Below are 17,996 nucleotides of genomic sequence, written 5' to 3'. Positions count from 1 at the left end.
CTTGCTCTTTTCTGAGCAAACTGATCAGAGGCTCCATGGCCTGAAAGACACCCATGCTACCCTAAAATCACTGGTCATGCACACCCTGGCTACTGTGAGGCGCCCCTTCCCCATTAGGAATGTTCCTAGAGCACCTCCCCAGTGTCCGTGTACCGACTTCTCCCGCCGTAGGACTAGAAGCAGGAACAACAGGTGTTGCCCTCGCCCTACCCCTGATCACAACCAGGGGCCCCCCAACAAACCCTCCGGTCCCCATCAGGGGTTTTGACGGGACCAATGAGGGCAACCTTACAGTCTCCCCATTTCTCTTCTGGGACTGTTTATCCCACTTTACCCCAGCCTGGCGGTCGGTCACTTCGGACCACTGTGTGCTCAAGATAGTGGAAAGGGGTTATGTAATCCCTTTCCACTCTCCTCCCCCTTCCCAACCTCCTATCCTGTCCCTTTTCAGGGACCCATCTCACGAGCCTCTGCTTCAAGAGGAGGTCCAACATCTCCTTACAATAGGGGTGGTAGAATGCGTTCCCCCCGAGTTTTGGGGGAGAGGGTTTTATTCACACTACTTTCTGGTCCTGAAAGCCAAAGGGGGTCTGCGTCCTATCCTGGACCTAAGAGCCCTCAACTCCTTCATTGCCAAAGCAAAGTTCAAAATGGTAACATTGGCATCCATAATTCCCTCACTAGCCCCCGGAGATTGGTACGCTGCCCTCTACTTAAAAGACACTTACTTTCACTTTTCCATTGCCCCCCACCACCGCAAATTCCTCAGATTTATTGTGGACCCTGGACCACTACCAATTCACAGCCCTCCCATATGGTATTTCCATGGCCCCTTGGGTCTTCACCAAGTGTATGGCGGTTGTAGCCGCTGCACTCAGGAAAAGGAGTATCCAGGGGTTCCCCTATCTAGACGACTGGCTCCTGAGGGGGAGCTCTGAGTCGCAGGTGCTAACGCACATCACCGTAGTGCGTGCACTCTTTGATGTCCAGGTTTAACAAAAGACCTAGATCAAGTCATCCCTAATGCCCACTCCAATAATAGAGTTTGTGGGAGCCATCCTGGACTCTACCTCAGTAAGAGCCTCCCTTCCCAAGTGCTGGTTTTTCATGATACAGGCGGCAGTCAGGGAGCTTCAGAACTTTCCAGTGACCACCGGCCAAACTTGCATGCGCCTCCTGGGTCTCATGGCCACCTGCACTTATGTAGTGCAACATGCCAGGCTCCGTATGCACCTGCTACAGATGTGGCTATCGCGAGCCCACAACCTGGTCGTCCATTCATGGGACAGGGTGGTGACAGTCCCCGCTCCTGTCGTCCTCACGCTGAACTGGTGGACCAACCAGGCAGAGGTCTCCACGGGGGTACCATTTTCCAGGCCGGTACCATCCACCCAACTCGTCACGGACGCGTTGGACACCGGCTGGGGAGCCCACCTGGAAGACATCCACATGCAAGGTATATGGTCTATGGATGAGATCTCCCCACATATTAACATAAGGGAGCTCCAGGAAGTCCAACTGGCTAGTGTGGTTTTCCTTCCCCACTTCAGGGGCAAGTCTGTCCTCATCCTATCGGACAACAGTGGCATATATAAACAAGCAAGGCGCGGCCCATTCCCCTCACCTGTGCTTGGAGGCGATTCATCTGTGGGAACTTTGTGTCAGGATGGATATTCACCCGACGGCCTTGTACCTCGTGGGCTCCCAAAAGACCCTGGCGGACATACTGAACAGGTCATTTGCAGGATACGAATGGTCTTTGAGGTAGGATGTAGCCCAATCTGTCTTCCGTGTGTGGGGGTCTCCCCATCTGAACCTCTTCGCCACAGGGCAGAACAGGAAATGCCACCTATGCTGCTCCCTCATGGGACAGGGACAGGGCTTACTGGGAGATGCTCTCCTCCTCCCCTAGTGACAGGGCCTACTGTACGCCTTCCCACCATTCCTGCTAATCCACAAGGTCTTATTCAGGGTGCGGGAGTTCAGGGCACCCCTGATTTTAATCACCCCAGCCTGGCCCAGGCAACATTGGTTCTCAACCCTCCTCAACCTGTCATGCAAGAGACCCATGACACTTCTCCCGGAGCTGATTACCCAGGACTAGGGCAGGCTCTGCCACCCGGACCTATACTCGCTGCATTTGACAGCGTGGAAGCTCCGTGGCTAACGGCCAAGGAACTTCAGTGCTCGGAATGGGTCCAGGAAGTCCTACTGGGTAGCAGGAAGCTCTCCACTAGGGCCACATACCTGGCTAAGTGGAAACAGTTCTGTATCTGGGATGCCCAGAACGGGATACACCCAAGGCGAACTGCGATCCCCTTGATCCTGCATTACCTGTTAGATCTCAGGCTCCAGGGCCTCTCTTCCTCTTCCATCAAGGTTCATTTGGTGGCCATTTTTGCCCTCCACCCAGGGAAAGGGGGAAAACTCTGTTTGCTACCCCTATGGTCAACAAGACCCTGCATCCTCTCCTACACCCCTCCCCCCTCTCCTGCATCCATAACCCCTCCCTGACTCTGTACCCAATGTCACCACTCAAACCCTGTGCACCCCCATTCTCACAGGTCATAACTCCCTTCCAGGCCCTGCACCCTCTCTTACACCTCTCCTCCAAGCCAGAATCCTCTCTTGCACCCGTAACCCCTCCTAGACCTTGCACCCTAAGTCCCTGCCCCAGATCATAACCCCTTCCTTCGCCTAAACTCCCTCTTCAGAGCCCACACTTCCTCCTGCACCCCAGTCCTATACCCCAAGCTCCCTTCTACACCCCACCACTGTCTCAGACCCTGCACTCCCTCCACAGAAGTGTGGCCCTTGACCACATCATAAAATCTCGGTGTAGATGCCTATTAAAAATGATTGCTCACCCCTGTTCTGTTGTCTTCTGAGGCTGCATCTATTGTTCTAGAGCTACCCCTGAAGTCAGATCATGACAAAGCACCTCATCTTTTTGTGTGTGTGTATTTTATCCTTTAACAATCTGTGAGAGATGGGAAGTGTCCATTTGAATCCACTGTGATCTAAGGCTACTTGGCATCTCATTGGAGGCATTTGCCACTTTGCTCCATTTGGTACTAAACCAGTGAGGGTGGTGAGAAATGAAGTGGCGGGTTGGCTTATGTCACTGTGAAAATCAAGTGCCTGACACATCTTAAATCAGATGCTTAGATATTTCTGGGTACAATTTTTTAAAGTTTAAATTAGTCAGCTTTGGCTTCTGCTGGTACTTAAGCATTAAAAATGAAATGTGGTCAAGCAGTACAGGCTTTCATTTTATGTTACGGTTTTGGTTATCACATGGAAAAAATCAGCCTTCTGTCGTTTAATTTTCTGTATTCCAAATATTGTATATTTAGGTATTTTTTGAGATAGATGAAAACTTTCAATATGCTGAAGCACCTACCTAAAACTGCATATTTTTAGTGATAAATAGCAGACTTTTGCTGAAGTGTCTGCTGCTTTTAATTGGCATACTTGTCAACATGTAACCTTAGAATATAGACACCATAGCAACAGTTTTAACAGTCTGTTTAAAAGTATCATTGTGTGGAGCACAAATAGAAACATCTTGAGTCTTATAGTGTTTTAATCTACTTAAAGAAATGCTTTTCAATCCATGAAAAAGCATTTTTTAGATCTTGTCGAACACCTGTCTTAGTCTGAGGAATAAAAAAATACAAGAAGTTCTCAAATGCCAAACTAGTAGATGTAAGGAAAGCATAACTAATTCAGTCAAGAGACAATTATAGACCTTTAAACCAGAGGTAAACAGTATTTAAATACTGTATTAGATTTAAATTAGAGACTCCTGAAAATATGAGGTACTGAAAGTTCACATTGCAGTACTCTTTAATAAAATTTGTTTGAAGTGCAGTCTGGCTCCAGTTCAGCTAGATGCTTAAGCCCATGCCTAACTTTAAGCCCTTTTACTTAGAGTACCACAGTTTAGTGATCAGATGAAGAACTAAAGGAATTGGAGACAGTTGTGAAGATGATGGTTGTTATCCACTCAACTGTTAGCAGTAGCCTGATGAAGTATTTGAGGGCGACATTTTCAAAAGTGTGCTCAGCTTTTGCTTAACTTTGCTCCATTGAAATCAAAGGGGTTACGTCTAGACTGGCATGATTTTCCGTTAAAAGAATTTTTGGAAAGGAGCGTCTAGATTGGCACAGACGCTTTTCCGCAAAAGCACTTTTTGTGGAAAAGCATCCGTGGCCAATCTAGACGCGCTTTTGTGCAAAAAAAAAGCCCCGATTGCCATTTTCGCGATCGGGGCTTTTTTGCGCAAAACAAATCTCAGCTATCTACACTGGCCCTTTTGCGCAAAAGTTCGGACTTTTGCTCAAACGGGAGCAGCATAGTATTTCCGCAAGAAGCACTGATTTCTTACAGTAGGAAGTCAGTGCTTTTGCGGAAATTCAAGCGGCCAGTGTAGACAGCTGGCAAGTTTTTCCGCAAAAGCGGCTGATTTTCCGGAAAAACTGGCCAGTCTAGACACAGCCAGGGAGTTTTACTACTGACTTCAGTGGAATCAGCAGGCTTTTGAAAATCCCACCCTTAGGTTTTTTGCCATTTTAAGGCTGGTAAATAAATCTGTCTCCAAAGATGATCGTAAGTGATGCTCTAAAGAATATATCCTGGCTCCAGAAAGAGACAGTCTGCTAACATCGGTAGCAGTTAGCCAATTTCTGGCTTTGGGTGGGGGCAACCAAAATTATAAGTGAAGGGTGGGAGGCTTAGCTTCGAAAGTTTGAGAACAGCTCAGGGTGCAGGGAGGGGGTAGCTATGGGCTGAGTCCAGACAATGTGGCTAAGGTCTGTGTGGACATGGGGGGGGTAGCTCAAGGTGTAGGAAGAGGAGTGCTAGGGGTTGTGTGCTGGGAGGGTTTCCCCTGTGGTCCCTGTTCCCAGAGATATCTGCCAGCCATGGAGCCAGATCTTTCACCTGGGCCACTCTAACTGGCTGCATCTTCAGAGCAAAAGGGGCTGGAAACTGAGGAACAACTTTAATCCAGGGCACCAGCAGGGGACAAAGAAATCCTGCTGCTTCCTGCTCCATCACACTTGCCAGAGCAGGAGCTGTCCTACGTTGCCTGATTTCCTCTAAACCTGGCTGATCAGAGGGGTAGGTGTAGGAAGAGGCAGCACCCTTATATATTGGCAGCTCTGCCCATGGGCACAGGGCTCTGTCGCACAGGGAGCACCAGGGCTCAGGGATTCAGCCGCATACTTTCTGACTTGAACTCTGTGGGAGATGGTGAGATTTGTGACTTCAGCTCTAAGCCTCCTGACTTCATCTCAGCAGAAGGCCTCGGCAATTGTGACCTCAGGTCAGCAGAGGGCCTTGAGAATTGGGGGCCGCTGGAGCTCAGACTCTGGTTTTCAAGCTGTTGGGCTCTAGTTGAGGTCTATTGGAGAGCTCACGGTGACGGAAATGTTGGATCATCATCACTTTTCAGAGCGCTCATTAGTATTGGGTCCACCAGTTACTATCAGAGTAGTCTTCCCAGTGGCCAGGTCACCTGTTACAATGTGATGCAGCAGAGTTTTCTGCTACTTTAAAAAGATCATCCTGGTAAAGTTGGATGGGTTTGGTACTCTCATTCTGACGAACTAGTGCTACGTAAAGGGGTTGTGTGATGCTTATACATAAGCCATTTGTGGTTGTCTCTCTGGCATGTGAGGCCATTTGAATCACAAGCAATCGTCCTTTAACATAGGAAACAGATAATGTTGGTGACATTGTTTAGCACTGTAGTAAAATAGGATGTTTGAAAACTTACCTTGTTATAACAGTCACAGAACTAGTGAAACTTGGCTCATCGTCCTAAACACATTTACATTGTTTATTTCATGTACAGATATATTGTTAAATAATGCTCATCTGAAAAATGGTGTGTGTATAAATATATAAATAATTGTGCCTACAATACAGATATATTCAAGACTCATTATTTTTGACAGGCATCGCATAAACAATAAAAATGTCTTGATTAGCAACATGCAATCTCTTCTGATATCCCCTGTAAGTATTTGCTATCATCTCTGTATCAAATATAGTTTAATAGTTCTTACCCTTTCTAGGTTACCATGACCCTCTTTCTTCACTGTCACAGTGCTGAGTTTATTTCCCATAATTGGCTTATCTTGGTAACTTGATAATAATTGATATTCTGGTATGGAAAACTGAGTACAAACTTTTCAACTGTTCAGAAAACTGAGGCTTGAAAATTATATCACCATTGCTGGTATGCAATTTTTACTACAGAATTAAGTTGCCATTAAAGCTATTTTTATTGCAGCTTTAAGGGATGATGAACTCCTTTGGAAGAAAAAAGGGACAGTCCAACATAGTTGGATTTCCTTAACGTGTGTGTGTGTGTGTGTGTGTGTGCGCGCGCGCACACTTATATTTATCTGTCTGAGAATAGTTTTATCTGAAACACATTTTTGCTAAAAGATGAGACCTAAAAGATCATCAGCAATATTTCTCCATGGTGACGTATTCTGAGTAGTATTTCCCAGACTTTCATGTACATAGCTGGTAGTGAGGCTGGCTTACTTTTGTGTGGCAGGATAATATTCATAGTTTATAATTTAGTGATTAGGACATGCAAAATCATTGTCTAGTTAGCAGCTAGAACTGTGTGATCTTCCCAACATGAGGTAACCAGTGTGTTTCTAACATTTAGATTACTTTTAGCTCAATTGTATAATGTAACTGATCGATCTGTAATAAAGCATTATTCTGTAGGGGTTGAAGCATTTTGACACACGTATATCTTGTAGGTTGTGAGAAACTAAAGCATTTCCTATGTGTCAACTTGTTTGTGAAATTGCACAGCTTCAGTGTCAAACCAGTCTCAAAACAAGTGTTAGATACACCTCCTATTTTATAACAGGGATGATACAAAATGTTGTTCCTTCTGTCAACCCCTCCATCTCTGCATGTCAAACAATTTCAAAAGTCAAATTTTGTCTAAGTAGTTACTGTTTATACCTCTGTTACCTGGTGATGTGAGATAATCACAAGAAAATTGTGGCCATTTTCCTTGTTGCAGAAATGTGAGGTTTCAGAACATTTCTAAAGTTCAGGTACAAAATTTTCACTTCCCTTGTACTGTGAGATGGGTCTTTGTTTTGAAATTTGAGTGCTGCTCTGAAGAAAATTAGCACCTATTTCTACAGTGATTGGGAGAATGGAAAGCCTGTTATACAAGAGGAAACTAGAAGAGCTGGGTTTGTTGAGTTTAGCAAAGTGAATACTGAGGAGAGATGATGGCTCTTTGTAAATACACCAGGGAATGAATATTAGAAAAGGAGAAAGCTAAATATGCTGATGAAAAATATTGGCATAAGAATACATTGGTATAAACTAGACATGAATAAATTTAAGCTTGAAATTAGAAGAGGGTTTCTAACCATCAGAGAGGTATGAGTTTCTGGAACAGGACAAGGAAGTGTAATAGGGGCACACAATTTAACTAGTTTTAAAATAGATCTTGATAAATTCATGGCTGGGATTATGTGATAATATCACTTTTGATATGGAATTGGATTTAACCCAAGAAGTTCCATTTTAGGCTTATATTGCTATATTTTACCCAGTCTTATGAGTGCACATGCCTTTCTCGTGCTTATACATCTTGCAAAAAAATCCTGTTCTTATTGCACAGATTAAGTAATTGTACCACATAATAGTTGCATCCCTGGAAGTGAAATGGGAAGGAATGGAAAACTTGCATAATACGGTTGGAGTCTCTTCACAACTCCAACTCCCACCATGGGGCTTGATTAGGTTTTGTGACCCTACTGCCCTAATTCTGCAGATAGTAATGGGTTATTCCCAATATCCTCTACATAACAATGCACAGAGAACCCAAACAGAGCGTAGCTTTACAGCACCACAAAGGTATGTTCCTTTGCTATTTGAGTTCTCCCAGTCCTTCCCCTCCTTCCCAAGGAAGCAGTAAGTACAGGCCGTCCTTGCTATAAGTGCAAGATACGTTCCAAAAAACTTGGACTTACAGCAAAACAACATAGTTGGGAATTTTTTCCTCGTGGCTGATGTCCATTTGTGCAAATTGTTTTGTTTGGTTTTTTTTGCGTGACTTAAGAGCGGGGAATGGGAGGACTTACAATGCATCAGTTCTTACAAGTGTCAGTGACTTTAGTGCGGAACAGATGTACACCAGGGTGACTTACAGCCGGGTTGCCCTGTGCCCAAGATCTCTTGCTTCTGGAACCCTCCACACACATGAATAGAAAACAGGATTTCCCCTTCAGAAACACCTAGTCTATATTTAGATCCTTCTGGTCAGGAGAGCCAACAGACTCACTGGGCCCTGCGGCAAGGTGTGGAGCGGGCTGGCTCCACACTCCCAGAAGGAGTGGGGCCCAGAGTGGCAGAGGCAGGGCTGGGACTAGCCAGCCCTTGGTGTCTCCAGGTCCAAGTTGTGCCCACCACCCCGCCAGCCCTCACTGCCATTTGGAGTATGGTGCAAGGGGTTTTGACAGTGATTTATAGAACCCTGTGCAGATACCTGCAGAGTTGCAGAGTTCTAGACGCAAAATTTGTATCGGCACCCACATCTGATTCCACAAAAATGAGCCCTGGGTATCCACATCCTTAGCTCAAACAATTTAAAGTGATTTTAAAGCAGCCACTACTGCTGTCATAATAGTGGCAGTGGTAGCCTGGAGTCCTGGGCCCTTCTGAATCTCCGGGCCCTATAGCAACTGCTGCTTTTGCTTCCTACATGTCAGCAGGCCTGCTTCTGGTTCCCATCCTTTGCTGTACTCACGAGTCCATATTATCTCATGCACAATAGGTCTCCCTTCACATATATTGCTGCTTGTGTTTTAACATCTTAAACTTTCACCCTCTTTTTACTATAAACAATGAGGATTCATGTTGCTGTGTATTTATAGTATTGCAGTTGCAACATGTGAACTTCTCCAATAGAACTTTAATTGCTTAAGGTTTTTTTTATTTTTTACCTGAATCACAAGGAACAAAATCCTGAAAATGTGTTTAGACATGTACAGTAGATGTTACTAAAAAAAATCTGAATATGTTCTGTACTTAAAATATTATTTAAAACTGGTTAGGTCATGCTATTGTGCAATACATGTGCAACGTTATTGAAACAGTGTTTGCCACAAAAATATTAATGTTATTTCCATATCGTGTAAGTTTTCAGTGATTAATTTATCTGGAATCTTTGGTTGTCACTGTATCTCAAATGTATTGGCTATTTTCTATCAACTATATTGTACAAAAGTTGATTCTTTAAGAGCTTGCACTTTTAATGAGCCATTTTATTGTCGACACTCAGAATCTAATAGTGTGCCTTTTTGGTGACGTTGTTGAGAATTTTAATGCATTTTAGTTCTCATTCGGCACGGCCTATGTGCTCCTCACAGGAGGTTCTTTAGAAATAGGATTAACTTCTAGAGGAATGCATTAGCCATGACACAGAAGTAGCCAAAGCTCTAACTAGCCTGATAGATTGCTCCACGCTTCAAATCCCTCTATCTATCTCTCCCCTCCTCCCCCCGCCCTTTATTGACAACTTCTCATTAAGCGGCTAGAAGCATTAGTGTATTTAGGAGTTAGAAGTTTTGTATCATCTTAGTCTGATCTCATATTCGCTTTCTGAAATTAATTCGACACTGCTTTACATGTTAATCCGCAAAGGATTGATTTGGGGAAGGTCAGAGCAGTGCAGCCTCTGAAAATGGAAGAAAAGCTCCACTTAAAACAGCTCATTTCAGTTCCCAGAAGTAAGTATAGATGCCTTTTCATTGTGACACTTAGCCAGCTGTAGGAGACTTGGTCATCTTGCAGAATACATCAAACAGTGTTGTTTGATGTGGTCTGCAAGAAAGTTGAGCTAATTAAGTTTAGCTTCATTAACCAATTGCAGTTTGAAAGTTGCACAACTGCTCTTTGAAAGTCTTCAGTGTAACAGAATAAGTAATCTTCTTTTGGCCATAAACATAATTGATAATTGAGTTGTACTTTAAAAGCAACAGTTTTTTAAAACAGCACTATTTGATGGTTCCTATTTATTTTCCCTCTATCTCAACTTTCCTTTCCAGCATACAGGGAATTCCATAGTCATTTTTTAGGACATACCCAGAAAAAAGACATGAATGTGGATCATGTTGACGTTGGATCATTACGATAAAGATTAGTCTTTCTTCACCTAGAACTACACAAAAGATCAGGAGATTTGAATGACATATTGCTGTGGCAAAAGTGAGCTAATAACTTCTCATAAAAATAAAGGAATACAAATAATTTGATTCTCTCCATATGTATAATTATAATGTGCTGTAAGTATGCACACACAACTTTTGCAAAATATAAATAACTCTCTACCAACCCAAGAACAAATTTAAACCGCTGGGTCTTTTTATATGCTCTCTAATGATAATGACAAAAATATATTTTACATTTCCCCTTTAAAAATAATCATTGCAAAAATATGTAATATATTCAACAAAGTACTTTTCTGTCAGTTAAGATCTTTTTGTAATTATAAGAATAAAATCCGTTCCGATTGTAAAAGTGTAGTTCATTGACTCTGCATCTTTCTAATGCTAATGGGCTTTTCATTTTTACTTGAATGTTTGCTTCTTTAGTTTGTACTGGAGCAAATTATGAGCAACTACTTTTTAAAAATACTCATTGGTTTGGATCTATGTCTATGTTCTGAAAGTTCAGACTGACTTAATTCCTCTGCTTCATGCCCATGAATATCTGACTTGAGTGTCATACTCTCAAAAAAGATATACAAAGAGTCTTATATGAAGTTCACAAATTCTACATTTTATTGTTTCATTTTTCTAGTTTGAGATGGAATCATGTTTATCCATTTATATTGCCTTTTGAAATCAGGTATTCGGTTATGTGAAATAAAATCGAGAGTGTAAATCCAACAGACCCCCTATACAACAGTATATATGCCCCAATGTACCACTGGGGTAAGTGGATGCTACTCTTTTGACTTTAGTGGAGTAGTATCTGCTTATTTACTGTGAATGTGGTTTATGGATTCTATATTATTTAGATAGGTCATTTATATTGACTGCTTTTTTTAATTTGAGGAAGCCCACAGATTGCTTGTTTCCTTTATCAAAACTCATGATTTCCTAAGTAGCCTTTAATTTTCAATTGTTTGTGATGATTGATTAAGATATTGATTTTGATGGCCAACATTTTGAAAATCTGAACGACAGAATTCAACAGTAAAGGGTGAGTTTAACAGCAAAAAATGCCTTAAAGCAGCGTTTCCCAAACTATGGTCCGCGGCCCAAAAAAAATGCCGGGCCTCAGCGTGCCTGGTGGCTGCCGGCCCTTAGGCCGATTGACCCATCTGGTCGAATCGGGCCCCGCGCCCCTGCACCCGGAAGTGCCGGCGAGTTAAGAGTTGGGCCCTGCTCTAGCACTATGTGGAGCTGGGTCTCTCCCTGGCTCTGCCTGGAGCGGGCCCGCCCCTGCGCGTCCTCTCCGGCCCCACCCCCAGAGCGTCCCCTCGGCCCCGGATGTCTCTGCCGCGCGCGGCTCCTCCTCGCCGCCTGCCGCCCATGCGCGGCGAGGACGTGACGTCACGGCCCAGGGTTTTGAAACCCGCACGAGGTACGTGGTGGGGCCCTGGCTGGCTCCGGGTTTGGCCTCCGGGGCCTGAGCACAAAACCGGCTCGTGCGGCGGCAAGGAAAGGAGAGGGGTGGGGAAAGGGGTGGAAGGAGAAGGGGCTTGGGCAGGGGAGGCACCCAGGGACAGGGGTGCGGGAGAGAAAGACAAATGCCAGAGGGCCAAGAGCAGACCATGAGGGAAAGGGCAGGAGGGGAGTTGTCAGTAGGAGGGGGGAGGGGGTGATGCTGGGAGAGGAGAGGAGGGGGGAAGGGCATTGGGGGCTGGAGGGGGAGGTGCTGGGAGAAGGCTTGAAAGAAGGGATGGGCATGAGGAAAGTCAGGATGGAAAAAATTGTGTGTGAGGGCACAGAGGGGCAGGAGGGGAATGGGGCAGAGAGTGGTGAGGGGGTGGGTATTAAGGGAAAAGGATGCACCAGGAGGGTGCTGGGCTAAGGGAAGGTGCAGGTGCCAGGGGATTCTGGGGTGAGGAGGAGGGGAGAGCTGGCCACCGGAAGCAGAACTGGATGGGGATATTGAGGGGCCGCTGGAAGCAGGGCTGCCAGAGGGTGCGAGGTTGGGGGCAGGGAGCTGGCTGGGGAAGATGTGGGCGGGTTGGGAGAAGTGGAAGGAGGGCTGGACGCAGGCAGCGGGGCTGGCCAAGGGAGACTGGGAAGAGAAGCGGGAGAGAACTGGCTGCCAGGGACGGGGTTGGGGGAAGTGGGGCTGTCCAGAGGCGCAGCAAGGAGAGCAGGGGGAGGAATGAATCGGCCTGCAGGGAGTGGGACTGACCCGACCCCGTTCCCCTCTCCCCCCCACCCACAAAGCACGAGTTAGTCTGGCACAGGGATTCTACTGGCGTCCGTCCCCTCCCCTCTCCCCCCCCCCCCCCACAAACCCCTCGAGTAGTTGTGAACTATCTGGCTGGTAGACACACTCATGCAGCCTGAGCACATTTACCAATCAGGCAGTTTGAAACTACAAACTGATACATCTAGTAATAATACAACTTACCTACTGAGAAAATACCAGACATGTTATATGTCTGGTATTTTCTTCGTTGGTTTTTCATGTGTATATATTTTTGGGCTGCAAAAAGCAGAACTGAAAAAAAGGGTTCCAATTAAAGTAAAAAGTTTGGGAAACCCTGGTCTAACCAGCTTTCTGTCTGTCTTACAGCCCATTTATCCAATCCATATTCCTTAACTTGCTGGCAAGAATATTGTAGGTAACCATATCAAAAGCTTTGCTAAAGCTGGCACTGGGAGATTTGGGAGGACCAGAAACAACTTATTTGAATATTCATAATTTGATTAATGAATATGCAAATATGCAAATGAACATTACTGGTCCTCCAAAAGTTCGCAAATGGATTTACTGGTCCCCGTGTCAAAAAGTTTGGGAACCCCTGCCTTAAAGGGAAAAAAACATATTTAAGACTGTCATGCCATTATCTGATTAGTGATTTAATCATGTCTAAATTGCACCAATTCATTCTGAGTCTCTAGGAACAGAAGGACCTTTGGTAGGGGGAGTGCCAAGGTATAAGCCATTCTCCACCTCTGCTTCTCTGGGGAGCATGAGGCCGTCGTGTCTAAAAGATAACACCTGCCTTGCTTTGCCCACAGGGGTAAAATCAAACCAATAACTCTTACACCCGATTGGTATGGAAAACTGTAAACTGCTCTTATTGAGTCCATCTTATACATATCACTTATTTGTTAGCACAGAACATTATTCCAGAAAAATAATCTTAATAATTACATACTGTATTTGAGTAACATCGTGTGTTCAGAAATCTCAAAACACTTTACAAATATATGATTTGATTTCACTCTTCAGAAAATTATGTATAGGGAGACTGGGGGATGGGATTCTGCAAAGCACTGAGTTAGTTCCATTCTTCCCGGATTCTCAGCATCAGGCCCTTAGCAATAGTCACAATAATCACTCAGCTAATCAGGAGCACATTAGGGAGTAAAATTCAGCTCTCCTGAAAAGTTCTTCGTTGCTTATAAATATAAATACTGGGATAGTTTTGTTTTCCAAACTTATTTTCCTAGGAAATAAACTCTTAAAGCTTGAGCTGTTTGTTTGTTTGATAAATAGCCAGTCTTTTTCCAGGGTGCATTTTATTGAGATTGGCACATTAGCATCAAAATTATAGGGGAAGAAACTTTGAGATTCTAGACCCAGACCCAAAAGTATGTGGCAGAGCAAATGAAAGTTACAGAACTGATGCATTTGTTGTTTGGCTGTATTCTTTGCATTGCTCAGCAGCAGTTCCTGTACTCTGCACAGGAACAGTGTGCTCAACATTTCTGAATCAGAAATACACGAATGTATATTTAACATTGATGCCTCTAGCAGCAGAAGCCCAGGAGTCCATGAACACTAGAATATAATGTCATAGAATTTTGCCTTATGACTGAGTTTAGATCCTGTCCTTGTTTTAATGAAGAGAGATGAAGGGGAAAGCAAGAACTGAATGTTCCCTTTTTTCTTTCACTTGTATTTTTATTAATATTTATCTAAACTATCTAAAAATGGTGCTAGGTGTGTATATCTATAAATGGCAATGGTCAACTTATTTTAGGCTAAGCTTTTTTTTTTTTTTTTTAATGAGTAAGTTACAAAACATAGCTTGCATAGAAGTCTTCATGAAAGAATGGGGTAGGATAAGAGAGAATTTTTTTTAAAAAAAACCCAACAACTTATCCCCTTCAGTATTGCTGCTTTGCAAAACTCGACTGTCAAACTGATCTGGCATTGTCCTCATGTAATCTTGGAGTAAACCAGAAATTAAGTAAACTGTATAATGGTAAAAAGTAAATTTAAAACTTTAAATGCAATTTGGAAATTCAAGATATCATCAGTAACATAGGTTAGGATTTTTTCTTCTTGAGCTGACTTAATTGTCAGGAATATCACTTTTTATAGGAAGACGTGAGATGATAATCAGTAAGGATATTGGTAGATCTCATTTAAAGTAGTCTTGAACTTCATATTTTGTTGATCTTTATTAATAACATAAAAGTGGTTTTGTATATAATACATTATCATATAAGCTTATGTGTATTTTTTGGTAGCAGATTTCAATATGAAAGTATTCAATTTGATTACAACCTGTAAAGCTTGTATTGTTCAGTATTGGTCAATATCTGATATGTTGTTGTGTGATAGGATGTTAACTGAAGCCATACATGATCAGAGTTTTATTTTAGTTAATAAATATAGTGTAGGGCAGTATAAGAAGATAATTTGGAGTGGGGAGGCTAGATTTTCAGGGTAATTAATAACATTTTTTAAAAATCTCTACAGTATGTCTCCTTCAGGTTTCTAAGGGGGGAAAATGCTCCATTTTTCTGCTTTGGAAATTTAGAGGGATGGAAACTGCAAGTCTTCAAAAATTATTTCTTTGTCCTGATGGATGAGAAACATTTTCACATGAAAGAAACAAAGCTAAATTGTTTCATATGATCTCTGATTTCTACCTGCTTGTCACCTCATGAAAGTATGTACGGTACATTTATTTTTATGACAGGCAAGAACGTTTTTTATTACTCATAATATTCATAGACAAAATATAAGGAATAACTTGAGCAGTGGAAAGTAAATTAGAATGTTTTAAAGTATCTGTTTTGTGGGTATAAGATGTGGAATTTTAAACTTTTAATTAGTGCTGTCATAGGAGCGTTATAGATGGAGAAAAGTTCATCTAATTAAAAATAATACAATGCAAGAAAGCAATTTCTTAAATATTAATTTATTCAGATTAATTCATTAAAACTTGTGGGAAAAGTATAAAATATACTGACTTTGTTCTTCAGTACTTAATTCATTTCATATTAAAGGAAAATTCATGTCTGACAATACTGTGGACTAATGTATTCTCATTTTATTCACAGAAGAGATTCAGCAGAGTAAATATAGTGCAGACTTTCTCATAGTATCCTGTCCGTTCGCTTTAGCAAGTTTTGGAGGGACAAATTTTGTAATTAAATCTTTCAACATCAGTCATAATCCCTGTCTGTAGTGAGAAAGCATTTATGGAATATTGTGTTCAATCTGAGCATCTGGGAATGGAAAAGCTGTAAACAAACAAGAGGGAATTCAAAAGATGACAGTGATTAGACTCAAGGAATTGAAACACAGGAAGATTACAAGTACTGATTTCTATGTCTGAGGCTTGACTAAGCAGTGGCAGAGATTGAGGACATAACCAGATGTAAATATTTGAAGGGTATGAATGCAGTGTAGAAAGATGACTTAGCATAGATGCAAGGGAATCAGGGGAAAAAGTAGGAGAAGCCTAGTATCTTGGAACATTCAAAACTAGAATGTGGGATATTGGAAAAATGACACGGGTTACTGCACTTTAATATTGAACTGTAACAAGTGTGAGAGAGCTTAAAGTAAAATAACCAGTTAAAGGTAACATTTTAGATCAGGGTGTTTTACCTTTCGATACATCAGTTCATGTGCAGATATCATAACCTCCTCTGGCTGACATAAATGCAATTTCAATAATTACATTGTGAATCTCAGGAAAGGATCAATGCTTAATTCCCTAAAGCCGATTGAAGTCATAGCAGCCCGTTTTTACTGTTCCCAGCTTCTTAAGTATTTTTTCAGCTCCCTTTACATTTGGTCTGTTTCAAATCTTCAGGTTCTGCAATTTGTCAAGGTCCTGAACTTTGCAGTGAAGAGTCCCCTAGTTACTAAATCTTGCTGTTCTCCTCAGCCCTCAACCCCGGATTATTTCTACTCTCAGTACTCAAATTCAGTTGGTGTTTCTGATTGGCTGTTAAAACAGTTTCTTCCAACTTCTCTTAATTCATGATGTGTTCATTAACCCTCAGATTGTACAAAAATGCTCACTTTTTCCTTTATGCCTAAGAACTAAACCAAAGCTCCTTTGGTAAATATAACTAAATAAAACTGTTAATCATTGATTTAAAATAATCATAAACAATCACAAAAGTTGTGTTTTTCACAAACCTCTGTGCATGACCACCTGGAAACACGTAGAGAAAAATACTAGGACCTTTCACTGTAAATCTGAGATTTCCTCCTTTCTCTATTTTCTTTAGTTGGCCTCTATTGAGACCAGTAATGGTGCTAATTATGGGAGGAAGGTGTCTTTCATAATGCGTATGCTGCTTTTTCGAATAAAACTAAAATGAGGCTACCACTCACTTCAGACAGGCCACCAAATATGTCTGTTTGCTACAAGTTTTATATAATTTTTAACTGGTAATCCACAGGTAATAGGTCCCTTACCTAATACATCATTTCCTTGGGTCATCTATTCCTTGAAATTACTTTTTTTATGCCATATCACATGCAAATGTTTTGCTCTGAAATGAGAGACACTTCTTCCAAAGTATTCTTAGACTCAAAACAGCTTTTAGGAGTTGTGTTGGTCTTTCCCCAGTCTAACACTGTTGAGAATGTTTAACGCTGTTGGCCCATGACTAAACAAACAGTCCCTTAACAGGCAAGTTTCAAGAACTGTGAGCCACTCGTTCAGTCACAAGTATCAAATAGGAGCAATGATATGCCCATGTGTAAAAGTACATATTTCTGAAGACAATGCCCATGAAAACATAATACCAAGTGGCTTGGTTTATCCAACAAAACACATAATTTGCTATTGTACTGTATAGCATTGGGGGCAGAGGAAAGAAGGACTCAACAAGCTGCACCTCGGCCTGGTCTTTTGCAGATGTTTAACTCAAATTCCTGCTCTAAGGATAATATGAAGTAATCTAAATTTCCATCTCCAAAAGAGCCGTTTCTTTAATATCTTAGCCAATTCAGGGCTCCTGATTCTCCATCTATAATGTAACTACTGTGCAAAAAGGTTCAGTGTGAGAATTAAACATTCAGCAATTCTTTAGTCTTTATCAATCTGACAGATTCCTTATGGGAAAAAAAAGTCTCCATAGAAATTTAAAGAGCTAATTAAAAAAAAATACATACACAGTGACCCAATTTAAACTTTTCCAGTTAGTATTAAGAGCCACAGGTTTCACCTAGGAACTTTGTTTCCCAGGCTGTCCATCCTGATAGGAATAGATTTATTATTACTTATTAAAGCTGTAATTATTACTTATGTAGCAATTTAACTATATAAAGTAATGTATGGTAACTGAGCTGTGCCAAGTATAATACAGAATGATACTAACATATGGAATGATATACAGTATAGGCATTATGTCTGGAATACTTTATAGAATAAGAGGCCATTTTGGAATCTCTTCTTCTATTACTGGGGCAGTATTTTCAACATCTGACACTCTAACAAGTGTCTGAGGTTTCCCCAGTATAATTCCAAGCTCCCTGTAAAAGC

General features: G+C 42.1%; 1 protein-coding gene across 6 annotated transcripts in view; it reads left to right on the top strand.

Annotated features, from left to right (window-relative positions):
• Positions 1–17,996, top strand: part of HLCS (holocarboxylase synthetase) — a 209,824-nt gene that overhangs the window by 141,660 nt on the left and 50,168 nt on the right. The gene's annotated exons all lie outside the window — the stretch shown is intronic.

This window comes from Pelodiscus sinensis, chromosome 1 (assembly GCF_049634645.1).
Source record: "Pelodiscus sinensis isolate JC-2024 chromosome 1, ASM4963464v1, whole genome shotgun sequence".
In the NCBI taxonomy this organism is placed as follows: domain Eukaryota; kingdom Metazoa; phylum Chordata; order Testudines; family Trionychidae; genus Pelodiscus; species Pelodiscus sinensis.
The sequence above is the reverse complement of the archived record's forward strand: the minus strand, read 5'-3'. Positions and strand labels throughout refer to the sequence as shown.